General features: G+C 52.8%; 2 non-coding genes across 2 annotated transcripts; both read left to right on the top strand.

Annotated features, from left to right (window-relative positions):
* Positions 1-7,127: 7,127 nt before the first annotated feature.
* TRNAS-AGA lies at positions 7,128-7,208 on the top strand. Its single transcript has one exon. It is a non-coding gene; the product is annotated as a tRNA-Ser (tRNA).
* Positions 7,209-11,625: 4,417 nt separating this feature from the next.
* Positions 11,626-11,698, top strand: TRNAR-UCU. Its single transcript has one exon. It is a non-coding gene; the product is annotated as a tRNA-Arg (tRNA).
* The last annotated feature ends 1,299 nt before the right edge of the window (positions 11,699-12,997 follow it).

Here is a 12,997-nt window from a genome sequence, read left to right as displayed (position 1 = left end):
CAGAGAGAGCCATTTATAACCCCACCCCCCACCAGCCTGTATCGGGGGATGGGAGCACTCACACCTTGGGGACCCACCCACCAGAGATCTACTGGGAGGGAGAGTGGCACCCACACACCCAGGATCTTGTAGGGGGGGACAAGGGCATCCACACTCCGGGATCCTCTGCAGAGGGATGGACACCCACACACCCAGGATTCTGTATGGGGGGCAGAGGTACCCGGACACCTGGGCGGGGGAAGGGGGCACCGAAACATCCGGGATCTTACCTGGGAGGACAGCGGTGCCTGCAGCTCGAAATGAGAGGGGGGCGGGGGAAGCAGGAGCATTTCCCAGTTCCAGGCTGTCCCCGTCTGGCCAAGGCACAGAGCTCACAAGCAGAGTTTAAAGCTCCAGCTGCCAGGCTATAACACAAGCCAGGCCCTGTGGCTGGTGCCTGTGATCCCAGCTCCTGGGGAGCCTGAGGCCAGCGGATCGCTTGAGCTCAGGAGTTCTGAGCTGCAGCGGGCTGTGCCGATCGGTTGTCCGCACTAAGTTCAGCATCACTATGGTGATCCTGGGGGAGTTTGGGGTCCCCAGGTTGCCTAAGGAGGGGTGAACCGGCCCAGGTCGGAAATGGAGTAGGTCAAAACTCCCGTGCCGATCAGTAGTGGGATTGTCCCTGTGAGTAACCCCTGCAGCGTAGCCTCGGTGAGACATGGTCTCCTTTTAGACACCCCCCCCTGCAGAGCCTGGATGGGGGGATGGGAGCACCCACGCTGGGGATTCTGACTTGGGGAGGACGCCCCCTGCAACACGGATCTTGAAAGAGGAACAGCGACACCCACACACCACAGAGCCTGGATGGGGGTAGGGGAACCACACACACGGGAGCTAGTTCATGGGGTGGGGGACACACCCATATGCTCCGTTGCACCATTCTTAATGAGAAGAACGGGGGCATCCACACAACACGGATCCTTAACGGGCGGGGGGGACACCCACACACTCCACTATTAACCAGGAGGGACAGGGGAACCAGACACCCCCGGTAGTGTGGAGAACACCCACATCAAATGGATCCCTCATGGGGGGTAAGACAGAGGGGATTGTAATGGGACCCACCGCACCCACGCACCAGGGATTGTTAAGGGTTGAAGGGACAGGGACACCCACACACACTGAGATCACGTCCTTGGAGGAACGCAAACCCTCCACAGAAGGACCTGGTCTGTTCCATGATGGCAGCCTAGCCTGGGTGAGTCAAAGTCTCCTTTTATACAGGCCCGCCCCAGAGATCCTGACTAGGGGGAGAGAGACACCCACCCACCAGAGATCCTTAATGGTCTAGGGTGCACCCACACACCAGGGATTCTTATGGGCGGGAAGAATGGAGACAGCCAGACACACTGAGATCACTTCCTCCAAGGAGCCTGGGCCAGACAGGGAGACACAGTCCCCCTTTACAGATCTGCCAGACAACCTTCCTCCCACTCCCTCCACACAATGTTCTTATCTGGAGGTGAAGCCAGGGAAACCACATGGAGGATTCTTATCTGGGGAACTGGGGGGACCCACTTACCACCAGAGATTCTTAAGGGCAGGAGGAACAGGGACTCCCACATCTGCAGCATGGGGGTGGGTCGCCGGCTGGGATCATCTGGGCATATTTCACCTCGTCAGCTCCTGCCATTGCCTTGGGGCCCCTTGTTCGCTGCCTCTGGTACCCAGTTTAGCTTCCTTCCTGAGGGCTGAAACGCTTTGATCTGTCTAAGGTCTGTGGGATCAATACGTGTCATGGTGTAATTCTGTGTTATTCGGGGGTCAGACTAGCTGAGCTAATGGCCCCTTCTGCCCTTAAACGCCATGAAAACATTTCCCTGGTTTCTCCTTGCGCCTGACAGACACCACGGTGAGGGGCCCGATAGAAGGTCCTGGACACAGCGCTCTGGCTCTTACGTTACTTGGGGACGTCAGCGCTTTCCTAGCAAAGCTGCTGCTAAAGCGCTGGATTTGGGGAACGGTTCGGCTCCGATTCAGAGATCTGCCTGCGGGGTGTGAACCTGCCACGAGGAGCGGGAAACGCAACCAGCAACGGGAGGAGTTGGCTGAGCTCCGGGCTGCCCCCGTGTGGCCAAAGCTTAGAACTGAGTAGCGGAGTTTAAAGCTGGCGCTGGGAGGGACCTGAACACGCGAGGCACGAAGGCTCCTGCGTGTAACATTTGTTGGGTGGGCAGCTGAGCATAGCTGATTGCCGGAGTTCAGGGCTGCACCCCGGGGTGCTGAGCAGGTGTCTGTGCTCAGGTTGGCCTCGCTATGATGAGGGCTCTGGCTGGGGCTGAGGATTAGGGTGCGGGGGGATGAGGGCTCTGGCTGGGGCTGAGGATTAGGGTGTGGGGGGATGAGGGCTCAGGGCTGGGGATGAGGATTAGGGTGCGGGGGGGCCGGGGGCGCTGGCGGGGGCAGAGGTCCCGGGTGCAGGGGGATGAGGGCTCTGGCTGGGGATGAGGGTGTGGGGTGTGGGGGACGCTCAGGGCTAGGGCAGAAGGGCAGGGTAAGGGCAGCCTGCCTTGCCATTAATGGAGGGCAGGCGCTAGGACCCTGCGGCAGCAGACAGTAGTTCTGCCAGGAGCCCTCCAGCAGCACAGAGCAGGCAGGGGAGAGGCGCGCTGCTTTCTGCCAGGCAGGGACAGGGTGCGGTGGAGGGAGCCACGCAGGGGCCAGGCAGGGGCTGGGACCTGCTCCAGGCAGGACGCGGCGGGGTGGGGAGACCCGTGGGGGCCGGGGCCCGATCCAGGCAGGGCCGGGGGAGAGACCCAGCTCCAAATATTGCTGGAGCAGGGCACCCGGCCCTGAATATTCCTGGAGCCTGGGCACCGCAAATGTGTATAACCTGCCACCCACAGATCCGGGATGGGGGCAGGCAGGGGAAACCACACACTGGAGCTAGTTCATGGGGTGGGGGACAGAGACACCCACCAGAGATCCTGGATGGGAGCACCCACATGATGGGGATCTTGAACTGGGAGCAGGGAAGCACCATGTACCAGAGGTTCTGAAGGGGGAACAGGGACACCCACACACCAGGTGTCTTGCAGCAAGAGCTGCGGTCTTCATTTACACAGGGCAGTGATGGGGAATTAACCACGTCCCTTGCGGAGCTTGTTCCACTAGATGATTAGCCTCATTGTCAGGGAGGCTTCAGGAAGTGCGGGGCCCAATTCGAACAGTTTCGATGGGGCCACAGCAGGGATGACTAAAACAAAAAAAACTTAAAAAAAACCCCTTTCATTTCTTCCATGTATTATTTACTTTCCATGACTATATAAATAATAACAAAATTATCTATTACATACATTGCATCATATATTAATTAGCTGATTTGCACTTCCATATCAGGAAAATAATTTGTTTTGATAGTTGTACAACTGATTTTCTTCACTATTTTATTAAAATTTATAAAATATTTCCTTATTAATATAAAATTGCCCCCATCCTTCCCCCCTCTCCAGTGCCGCCCGGCCCCGGGAAACAAACCCTCCTTCCCCAGCTCCGCCCCATCAAAACAAGGTTCAGGGGTGGGGGCAGGAAGAAACGGCACACATGGGGTGACCAGATCACAGCAGTAAAATAGGACCTGCCCCCTCCCTGCTCAGCCCCACCATCATACCCCTCTTCACCCCCTAGCCCCCCGCTGGCTTGCTGCGTCCCTCCTAGTCAGTCCCCACCCACCACTCGCCTCCTTTCACCTTCTCCCTCCCCTGCCAGAAACCCCCATGCCAGCCCCTAGAGCCCCTGCTGGCTCACTGCTCGCCTCTTTGCCCACTCACCCCCTCACCCTTCCCCCCAAGTATAACGCCTCATTCAAAGCCCCAGGGGTCACTATATTACTGCACACAGCAGTCAATCAATGCAGTTGTAGATAAATCTCTGTATTATGCATTTTTGTATAACTTTTATATGACTTTGTATTGAACCTTGGTAATATGTTATAGCGGGCCCCTAAGGTAGTGTAATTAAGGTAAAAGAAAAATGTCTTTTTGCTTGGAGTAGAATCAGATCTTCCCTGCACTTTGTAATCAGTTGCCCTGTTGAATGGATGAGGTGTGAGTGAGGAAGGTGTGGAAAGCAGCACCTCCAGACACCTGCAACCCTTGGAGAGGGGCTGGGAGCCAGACGGAGGAGAGCTTTGCCCAGGCTGAGTGGGACGGAGTTTGGGTGCTGGATGCAGGCTCTGGGCTGGGGCACAGGGTGGGGTGCAGGAAGGGTGGAGGGGTGCAGGCTCTGGGAGGGATTGCGGAGGGCTGGGTGCAGGCTCTGGGACAGAGTTTGGGGGACAGAGAGGGGGTGCTGGGTGCTTGGGGGGGAGGGGACTGCCATCACATGTGGCTTCCTTCCTCCTCTGCTGCCCCTCACCATAGCCTCAGTGGGGAATGGAGCTGCCCCTTGCCCAGTGTTTGCAGGAGTGGTGGCTGGGGGAAACCCAGTCAAACTCTGGTTTTACTCTTTCGTTGATGGGTCACTTTAACCCATTACACACCCTTTCCCGCCTCTCTCACCCCGCTTTTCTACTGGGCTTGTTTGCTCTTTTCGGTGGAGCCAGATGAAAACCACAAACCTCAGTGAGAGCAACAGGCTGGAAGACTAGACTGAACCCACCACCCAGCCTAGTCCATCCCAGAGCCCAGGACTGAGGGCAAATGTCCCCCCACCCCCGGGGCACCTGCTTCCACTCCTGGCCTCTCCCAGCACTGCCAGCGATTCTGTATGGCTGCATCAGGCGGGATTTCAACCGGACCCCGCTAAATTCACCCCTGTTTTGCAACCACTCTGCACCAATAGCACCTCCCTTCCCTGCCCTAGAGCTGCTGGATGGCTAGTAAGCTGAGCTGGGCATTTGATTGATCTGGAATATTATCATGCCCCCCCTCAAAAAACCCTTAATATCCACACAGCTTTGAGTGGGGAATAGCCCCTCCACCAAGCCGGTCTAATTTATTGTTGTAGGGCAAATGAAGGCACCATAGTTTAATGGAAATATTCAGCCCCTACAGCGATCTTGCAGCAGGGAAAGCAGAGTTGATGGGAAGGGAACTGGTCTGGATAGGAGCCCCAGTCCCCTTCCTTTGCAAAATAATTTGGAGAGGGGAAGCAGATCACCCCGTGCCTCAGTTTCCCCTCTTGCCAGGAAGGGTGCGGGGGGAGAGAAGTCTCAGCCTGCCATGGATTCTCCATCTCCTGATGTCATTTGATAAAGACTAGATGCCTTTCTGGAATATGTTTGCCCCAAAAGTAGCTCTTGTGTCATACAGGAGGCCTGTGATATGCAGGGGGTCAGATTAGATGCTCTAATGGTCTCTTCTAGCCATAAAGTCAACTAATTTCTGAAAAACTGAGTGTAGCATTGGGAGCAGCGTCTGATGTTTTCCTGTCTAGCCGGCTTGCTGCCTAGAACGAACGCTCCTTGAGTGGGGTGATCCACAGGGAGTAGCTCAAACCCCCAAAGTGCCTGGCCAGGGGCAGGACATTAGCACAGCAAGGGAGGGTGTGGCAGTGACATCACAAAGGCCTTTTGCACAAAGACTATTGGTCAAAGGTGGTGGGGAGGTGGTGACCTCACAGAGAGATGCTGACATCAGCCAGGCAGGACAGGGGCGAGGGCCAGGGAAACCTCAGAGACCCTGTGGCTTTGCTTCAGCAAGTCTCCTTCTCCAGGTCTCTCTTTGAGGACTGAGGGAGTATTCGGGTTCAGGTACCTGAGCGCCAGGAGGAACCTCTTACGACTTTTCTCCTTCCCTTTTAGGGAGTTTACTAGAGACCAGCCGTCCCTGTTTAGAAGGTAAGAGCCTCCTTGAGGTTTGAAACCTGTTCAGTCTGATCCATCTGGTGATGAAATCTAAGCATGGAAAACACGAGCTTAAGGAGGCAGAATTTTATTCCGCACCAGGGATTTTGTCCCCTAGAATTACTGGGGACATTAGGGTTTATCCTTTGTGTTTCACCTTTTCCTCCATCCCTTCCTCCTTTCTCTTCTCTTGCTTCTTTTGTCCTTTCACCTGTTTCCCTCCCAACACCAAGAGCGGGGTGTGTCTATGTGTTGCGGGGGAGTGTTTGGCAGCTCCCACTGTGGGAGGTCCACCAAAACTGGGGGGCTGAAATAGTGCTCGGGCAGTGATCCCCACCAGTGACCTGAACCATCTCTGTTTTGTCATTCACCTGGGGGTCAGGGGGCTGGGTGACAGGGAGGCGTTGGCTCTGGGGTGGGACTGTCACTTCCCCCCTGCCAAGCCAACAGGATCACAGCAAAGGAAACCAGCTCTGCCGGCAGGGGAAGAGTTCAGTCCAGGGCCTGGTGCATTCTGGGAGCAGAGGCGGGGCAGAGAAAGGGCAGATACGGGGCAGCTCTGAACACTGTGCGCAGAACTGCCTGTCCTGTCCCGCAGCCCCTGTTACAGGGGGCTTTTAGCCATAGTTTTAATCAGGCCAATAAATTGAAACAACCCCTGTTAAATCATTGCTCAGCCCGAGTCCTTCACTCACATTCCTTAGGGCATTGGGTGTTTCATTTCCTGCCTCCATTTCCCACAGAGACACAATTTTCTTTGCACAGATCCATGAACAGCAAAACCTCCCTGTGTCTCTGGTCTGAGGCAGGGCATTCGATTCCAGTGAAATCTTCTCTCCTGCAATGGCGATGGTCAGACAGAGGGGACGTGGCACCTGCATCCCTGACAGGAGATATTGGCTCGGCTCTTTCTTTCTGCTGCTGTTGTTAGTCCATGAAACATCAAGGGTGGAATGCAAGGCTGAGTTCATGCACCAGCCCCCTGAAAAAAATTCAGTGCCCCAGAGAAATCCTGCCGGCTGCTATTGGAATGATGTGCTGGAGATTTGACTAGGAAAGGGACTGTCTGAATTGTCAGAGTGGGGAATGAACAACAATCTACAGCAATGTCATTAACACAAACACACTCTAATCCTGCTCCAGCCGGAAGGGAAATGGGCAGGAATTCTCACTGTTCACACAAGGACACACTTACCCTGATGCACAGTCATGAGTCTGCTGGGGGAGCTGGTCTGAGCAAACAATTTGAAGAGACAATTCAGTGAGAACTGAATTATCGTGTAGTAAAACAATTATATATCAAGTAGTTGTGGCCGAGTGGTTAAGGCGATGGACTAGAAATCCATTGGGGTTGCCCGCGCAGGTTCAAATCCTGCCAACTACGCAAGCACTGCATTGTTGTTATGATCACTCTAGTTTTAGTGCCTGAGCATTCACAGTGCAAACTGGAGCTAAATCTAGTTTCACTCTGTCTACACTTAAAATGCTGCTGTGGCACCTGCTATAGCACTCTGGAGTAGACAGTCAGTGGAGAGATTTTCCCATCCCTGTAATAGCTGCATTGAAAGAACAATTCTTCCTTTTCTTTAGCACTATCTAACCAGGGCTTAGGTCACTGTAACTATATGGGTGTACGGGGTTTCATACCCTGAGAGACGCTCTGCCAGTGAAGTGCCCAGCGTACACCAGCCCTTAGATCCCTCTTGGTATTTCAATGCAGGCACTGACCTGTGAGAGGAAAACATCAGCTCACAAACACAGAGACTGAATTCCCCACATTTAATCTCGCTGCACTTTCCAGAAAGTCACAAAATTCAATTCATTCTTGCTAGGACAGAGAAAAAATAATTGACACACAGTTTTTGTCTTGGTTAAATAAAATTAAGTGTTTAATTAATATAGTAAAAATCTGTCCTGATTCCTCTAACTAACACCACAGCGTGAAAGAGGAACAGAGACAAAGCTTGTCAGTGATGACTAATTTTGCAAGTGATCTTCCCATTATTAATTTCCATGCTGCCCCCATTGGAGGTCTGGGCATCTCCAATGTCATAGCTCTGCATTCACCTTCCCCTTAGAATTGTTATCGGACATTCGCCTTTCTCTGCAGCGTGGGGCTCGGGTCACTTGCTGGAGGATTCCCTGCACCTTGAAGTCTTTAAGCCACGATTTGAGGACTTCAGTAACTCAGACATAGGTTAGGGGGTTGTTACAGGAGTGGGTGGGTGAGATTCTGTGGCCTGCGTTGTGCAGGTCGGACTAGATGATCATAATGGTCCCTTCTGACCTTAAGTCTATGAATCGATTAATCTATTCCCAAATTTGGAAAATTGTGCAGTTCAGAATGTGAATAGTGACCCCGTCTCCTTCCTGCACCTGCTCTACATTGCTCCACAGCAGCTTCTCCACCTGCAGAGTCACCCCAGCACGGCAGTGCAGCCGCCCAGGGTTCAGCAGGGGCCCCTGGCAAGGACAGTGGGTGCAGCTAACAGCCCGGTGTGCCTGGCCGTGAGGCAGCTGTAAAAAAGCAACACCCCCCCGGCCAGAAGTAGAGACTGAATTCCCCAACTTTAACATCATGACCCTGTGTAGAAAGCCACACGTGTCAGTTGTATTTTCACAGGGAGATGCAAAAATCAAGTGACACCAATTTTTAAGTTGAGTAAATAAAGTTGAGGAGATAGTTATTAACTTCCCAAAAATATACTAAAGATCCCTCAACATAACACCTGAAGGTGAAATATGAACAGAGACAAACCTTGTCAGCAAAGGTTCATTTCCCAAACTATCCTCAAAATGTTACTAATTCCCACCCCTCCTCCGCAGGAGCTCTGTGCAGTGTAAATGTTCTGCAGGCAGCTTCCCATTCAATGCTGTTGGGGGACATTCCCAGGCCTGGAAATGTACCAAGGACAGAATTTGAAGAGCAAACCTGGCTCCCCGCACCAGGCGGGATTTGAGTGTTTTGTCTTTGTCACTTAGTCTTTGTCAATAGTACAGACGCCAGAGGCAGGACTCCAGGCTCTGCTTGAGGGATCCTGGCACAGGGCTGAGGGAGGAGAAAGGATGTTAGATTCTCACCTGACCTCTGGAGAGGAGGTAATAATTGAAGGGGGCATTTCCCACTTCTCCTCCTCAGTGTCCCGGGGCTGGAATTCTACATTCCACAGAGCCAAATGAGGGGGTGATGCCATGTGGTTAATGAAAACCAGTGCTCCAGGTGAGATTTGAACTCACAACCTCAGCATAGCTTCTCTCAGCACTGCCCTATAAGTACTGTGCACTAACCAATTTTACCACTGGAGCACCTGCTGGATAGCATTTTCTGAAACCCCCCTAGGCTGATAAAGCCAAGGCGTGACCCCCAAAACATTCTCAGTGGGGCTGGGAGCAGGTAGCGACAAGTGTTGTACTCGGTGGGGTGGATTCTTCTTAAGGGTTCCAGGCCCCATTTCACCCTTTTGTTCTTCCCTGTGTAATAACAGAGCTGGTTAAGACTCAATGGAGAGTCTTGCTGCAGACCAACAGAGCTGAAATCACTGATAACCAGCTCTAAGCATTAGTCCTGCTTTGGGACAGTGTCTCTCATGCAAGAAACTGCCCAGTCTGCGCTAGCAGTGAGGCTCCCTCACTAACAGCTGAAATCAGGGAGAGCTGTGTGAAGTGCAGGGCCCCAGGGGTGCCGGAACAGGGGGGAACAACACCCCAGGGCTTTTAAAAATGGGAGGGCTCTGCCTTGCCACTTTCTAATGACCATAAGGGCGAGTGAGGGTGGGAGGGGACGGAGAGCAGTGAGCGGGAGGAGGGGTCTTGGGGGATGAGGCAGCGTAGGAGCCTCTTGTGGGAAATATCTCCTGCCCCACTGCCAAAAGGAGCCCCTTGAGTGGGAACAGTCAGAGGCCCCACTCGGGGGCTGGCCCTGCTTTCCTACCTGCTTTTCAACTGCTGCAAAAACATGCTGAGCAGAGAAGCAACGGGCCAAAATACTTTTAAGCAGCTGCCAAAGTAGCTCAGTTGGGAGAGTGTTAGACTGAAGATCTAAAGGTCCCTGGCTTAACCCCAGCCTTTGGCAGCTTGTTCTCTGGAAGCCCAGCGGTGCCTGCACCCAAGGTGAGCAGGGCTGGCCTAGGGCAAAGCAATTCTGGGGGCCCTTTCCATTAAAAAAGTTGCAATACTGTATTGTCATGGGGCCCTGAGAGATGAGAGCTGTCTTTCCGAACGTGGTGGCCCTCAGGAATGGTGCCAGAGGGCTGCTGGGCAGTGGCAGGCAGGCATTGGGGATGAAAACTCCTCTGCGCAGTTGAGCAAGGGCAGTGCCCTGGAAGGGGCATCTGTGAAAGTGGCCATGTGGAAGGTGGCAGGGATTTGGGGGCCCAGGAGGAGGTGCTTGCTGTTCAGTGCCTTGGAGCAGCTGGACTTGGCCATGGTGGGTGTTCAGGAAATGCACATTAACAATTCTAGGGTAGCTCAATAGGCAGAGGTTGATTGGAGGAAAGGCCTCCTGGACAGGGAAGAATGATGGGGCTGGAGTTTTGTTCTTCACATTCATGGTGCAAGTACAGAAGGTGGTGGAGCTTAGACCAGGGAGGGCATTGCTGGTGGGCTTTGTGCTCTGTGGCACTGGTTACTGCTATATTAGTGTGTATGGTCCCCAGTTAAGGCATGAGAGGGAAGATCAAAGGCTCCCTTCCTCTGGGCTGCATGATGTTTGTTGTTGGGGGGGATTTTAATTGTGTCAGCCGGCCTGAGCACCGCTGGTCCTGTTTTCCCAACCGTCAGAGGAAACATTTTTACAATGAGCACTACCTGGCGCAGGTCTGTAGTGAGGTAAGCTTGGAGGAGCTCACTCCAGCCACAGAGGGGGTTCACCTTTCTGCAGGGACAGGCCAGGAGTTGCACTGACCGGATTTATGCTCAGCTTTTGTGTCTTTAGCATGTTGCTTCTCAGATTCTTTCTTGGCCTGACTTGTTACACTTTGACACTTAACAGGCCAGAGTTTGTGCACCTTCCTATTATCCTCACTAGGATCTGATTTCCAACTATTGAGGAATGACTTTTTGCCTCTAACAGCCTCCATTACTCTGCCATGAACCTAGAGTGGCGTTCTGCTGGTCGTCCTATTGTCGTTTCTGATTTAGGTCAAAAGTTTCATCTGAGCCTCTAATTGCAGCGGTTTTAAACGGTCTGCACGCTGCTTGCAGGCACCTAACACTTGTGACAGCAGCTCCTTTTAATTCCCATCCAACCATCTGTACTTATGCCGATAGGTCGACTTTAGGTCTTTAACTTTGAGCGGTAGCTGAGAAGATGGTAAATCGGGCAGAAACCCGTTCCACAAACCTCTTCATTTCCTTGTTATTTCCTGACTTCTTCATTCATCCCCTTTTTCTTATTTCCTGGCTGAGGCGGCGGCCTGCCAGGGAGCTCCCCAGCACCTCTGGCTGCCTGGGCTGAAGGCAAGAGGCAGGCCTGGGCGTGGCGAGGGCCTCCTGTCCAGGAATGAGGCTGCAGTGCTTCCTGGTCCCCTTTTCCCACCCACACCAGCAGGCGGCTGCTGCGGGAGAACACGAGGGAGGCTCTCGGGATGCTAGGCAGCGCTGTGTGGCTGTCAGGGGAAAGAGCCTTCTTCTCTAAAGATGGCTGGCAGAAAGGTGGTGCTCAGCTCTGTAAGTGACCTGCCCAGTAGCCTCGCTGCCAGGGGATGCAGACATTTCTGTAAGGTGCAGAAAGAGGGTATTTGGCTTCCAAGTTAATATGAGAAATATGCATTTAGGAGATGGAATTTCCCTTCTTTCACAGGGCCCCAGTGGCCTAATGGACAAGGCAATGGCTTTCTAAGTCAGAGATTGTGGGTTCAAGTCCCATCTGGGGTGAAAAACTCCCTCTACATTGCAAGGAAACCTTGGCCTTATTTTCACCAAGGAAGCTGGGAGATGTTTGAACACAAAATACTGGATCTTGGGAAAAATCCCCCAAAAATGGCATCTTGACAAATGCTTTCTAAACCCATCAGTAGCAAACAGTTAATACTAGTGTTTGTCTGAGACTAGGAAGGGGGGTGTTTACTCTGACACCTCAGTGAGTGAAACAGAGGGAAAGAGGAAGGCTGTTCTGAAAGAGAATGGATCTGTCTGGAGACAAAGCAGCCCCTGAGAATGAGCAATGGTGTGAAAAGAAGGGGTTCAAATGGGTGTTAGATGTAAGTTAGTGTTAGAGGGTTTATCCCTTCACCCTCCAATTACTGGGTCTGTCTTGCGTACACACAGAGCAGCAATACCCAGAGTCCGAAGGTGCAAACAATTAGATGTTTATTGGGTTGAATTTCCAGCAAGCAACGATTCCAGTTTCCTTCCTCAGTGTCCCCATCCCAGCCCTGACGCCACAGAGCCTTGCCTGTGTCCCTGTTCCCATTCTCCCCCTTAGCAAAGCATAGGACATATGGTGACACATTTCCTGATCGGGCCAGGCATCAAGGTGGAAGGTGTTGATATTCCATTTGTCCCTGTGCGTAGTGCAGTGCCCTGCACCTTCTCTCGTACAGGCCTGCCACACCTGTTCCAATTAGTGTTCCAGACTTCCCACTATAGTGGGCCTGGGAAGGTTGGGTCCAGGTTGTCTAGTACAGGGGGGAGGGGCTTACTCCATTACTTCTAGGTTATTTTCATAGGCAACGTATCACAAGTATACTTAGCAATACACCAGCCACTGTAACAATCCACAGCAACACCGAGAGACCTGAGCACTAGCCGCATGGTCCAACATCCTGGCCACCACCGAAACACCTCCTCTCCTCCTTCGACGGGGTCAAGCCCTTAACATGTCCAGTTGCTGGCAGTTGCAATACGCTGCCGCTGCAGGTTTTCGTGCTTTTGTCCATAGCATAAGTCCATTGAATGTCCACAGAGAAATGGGTTATTGTCCAAACCAACTTAACCACATGGTGTGGAATCAGGCTGTATGCGCTGGTTCGATTATTCACAGCAGTAAGATTCACAGATCTATCTGTGTGCCAAAGCCCAGAGAGCAGCGTGTAGTGTGGAATTTGGTTAGGGGCTGGTGTAATTGTGCCCCCAGTAATATGTACATTTCCAGCAAAACACCTCATACACAGTACACCCAATTGTCCACCCCTTGCCACGGGCCATTGGGTGTGCTCCTCCATGGCCATGAGG

The sequence above is a fragment of the Mauremys reevesii genome, linkage group 12, assembly GCF_016161935.1.
Source record: "Mauremys reevesii isolate NIE-2019 linkage group 12, ASM1616193v1, whole genome shotgun sequence".
Lineage (NCBI taxonomy): Eukaryota > Metazoa > Chordata > Testudines > Geoemydidae > Mauremys > Mauremys reevesii.
This window is presented reverse-complemented; position numbering and strand designations above follow the sequence as displayed.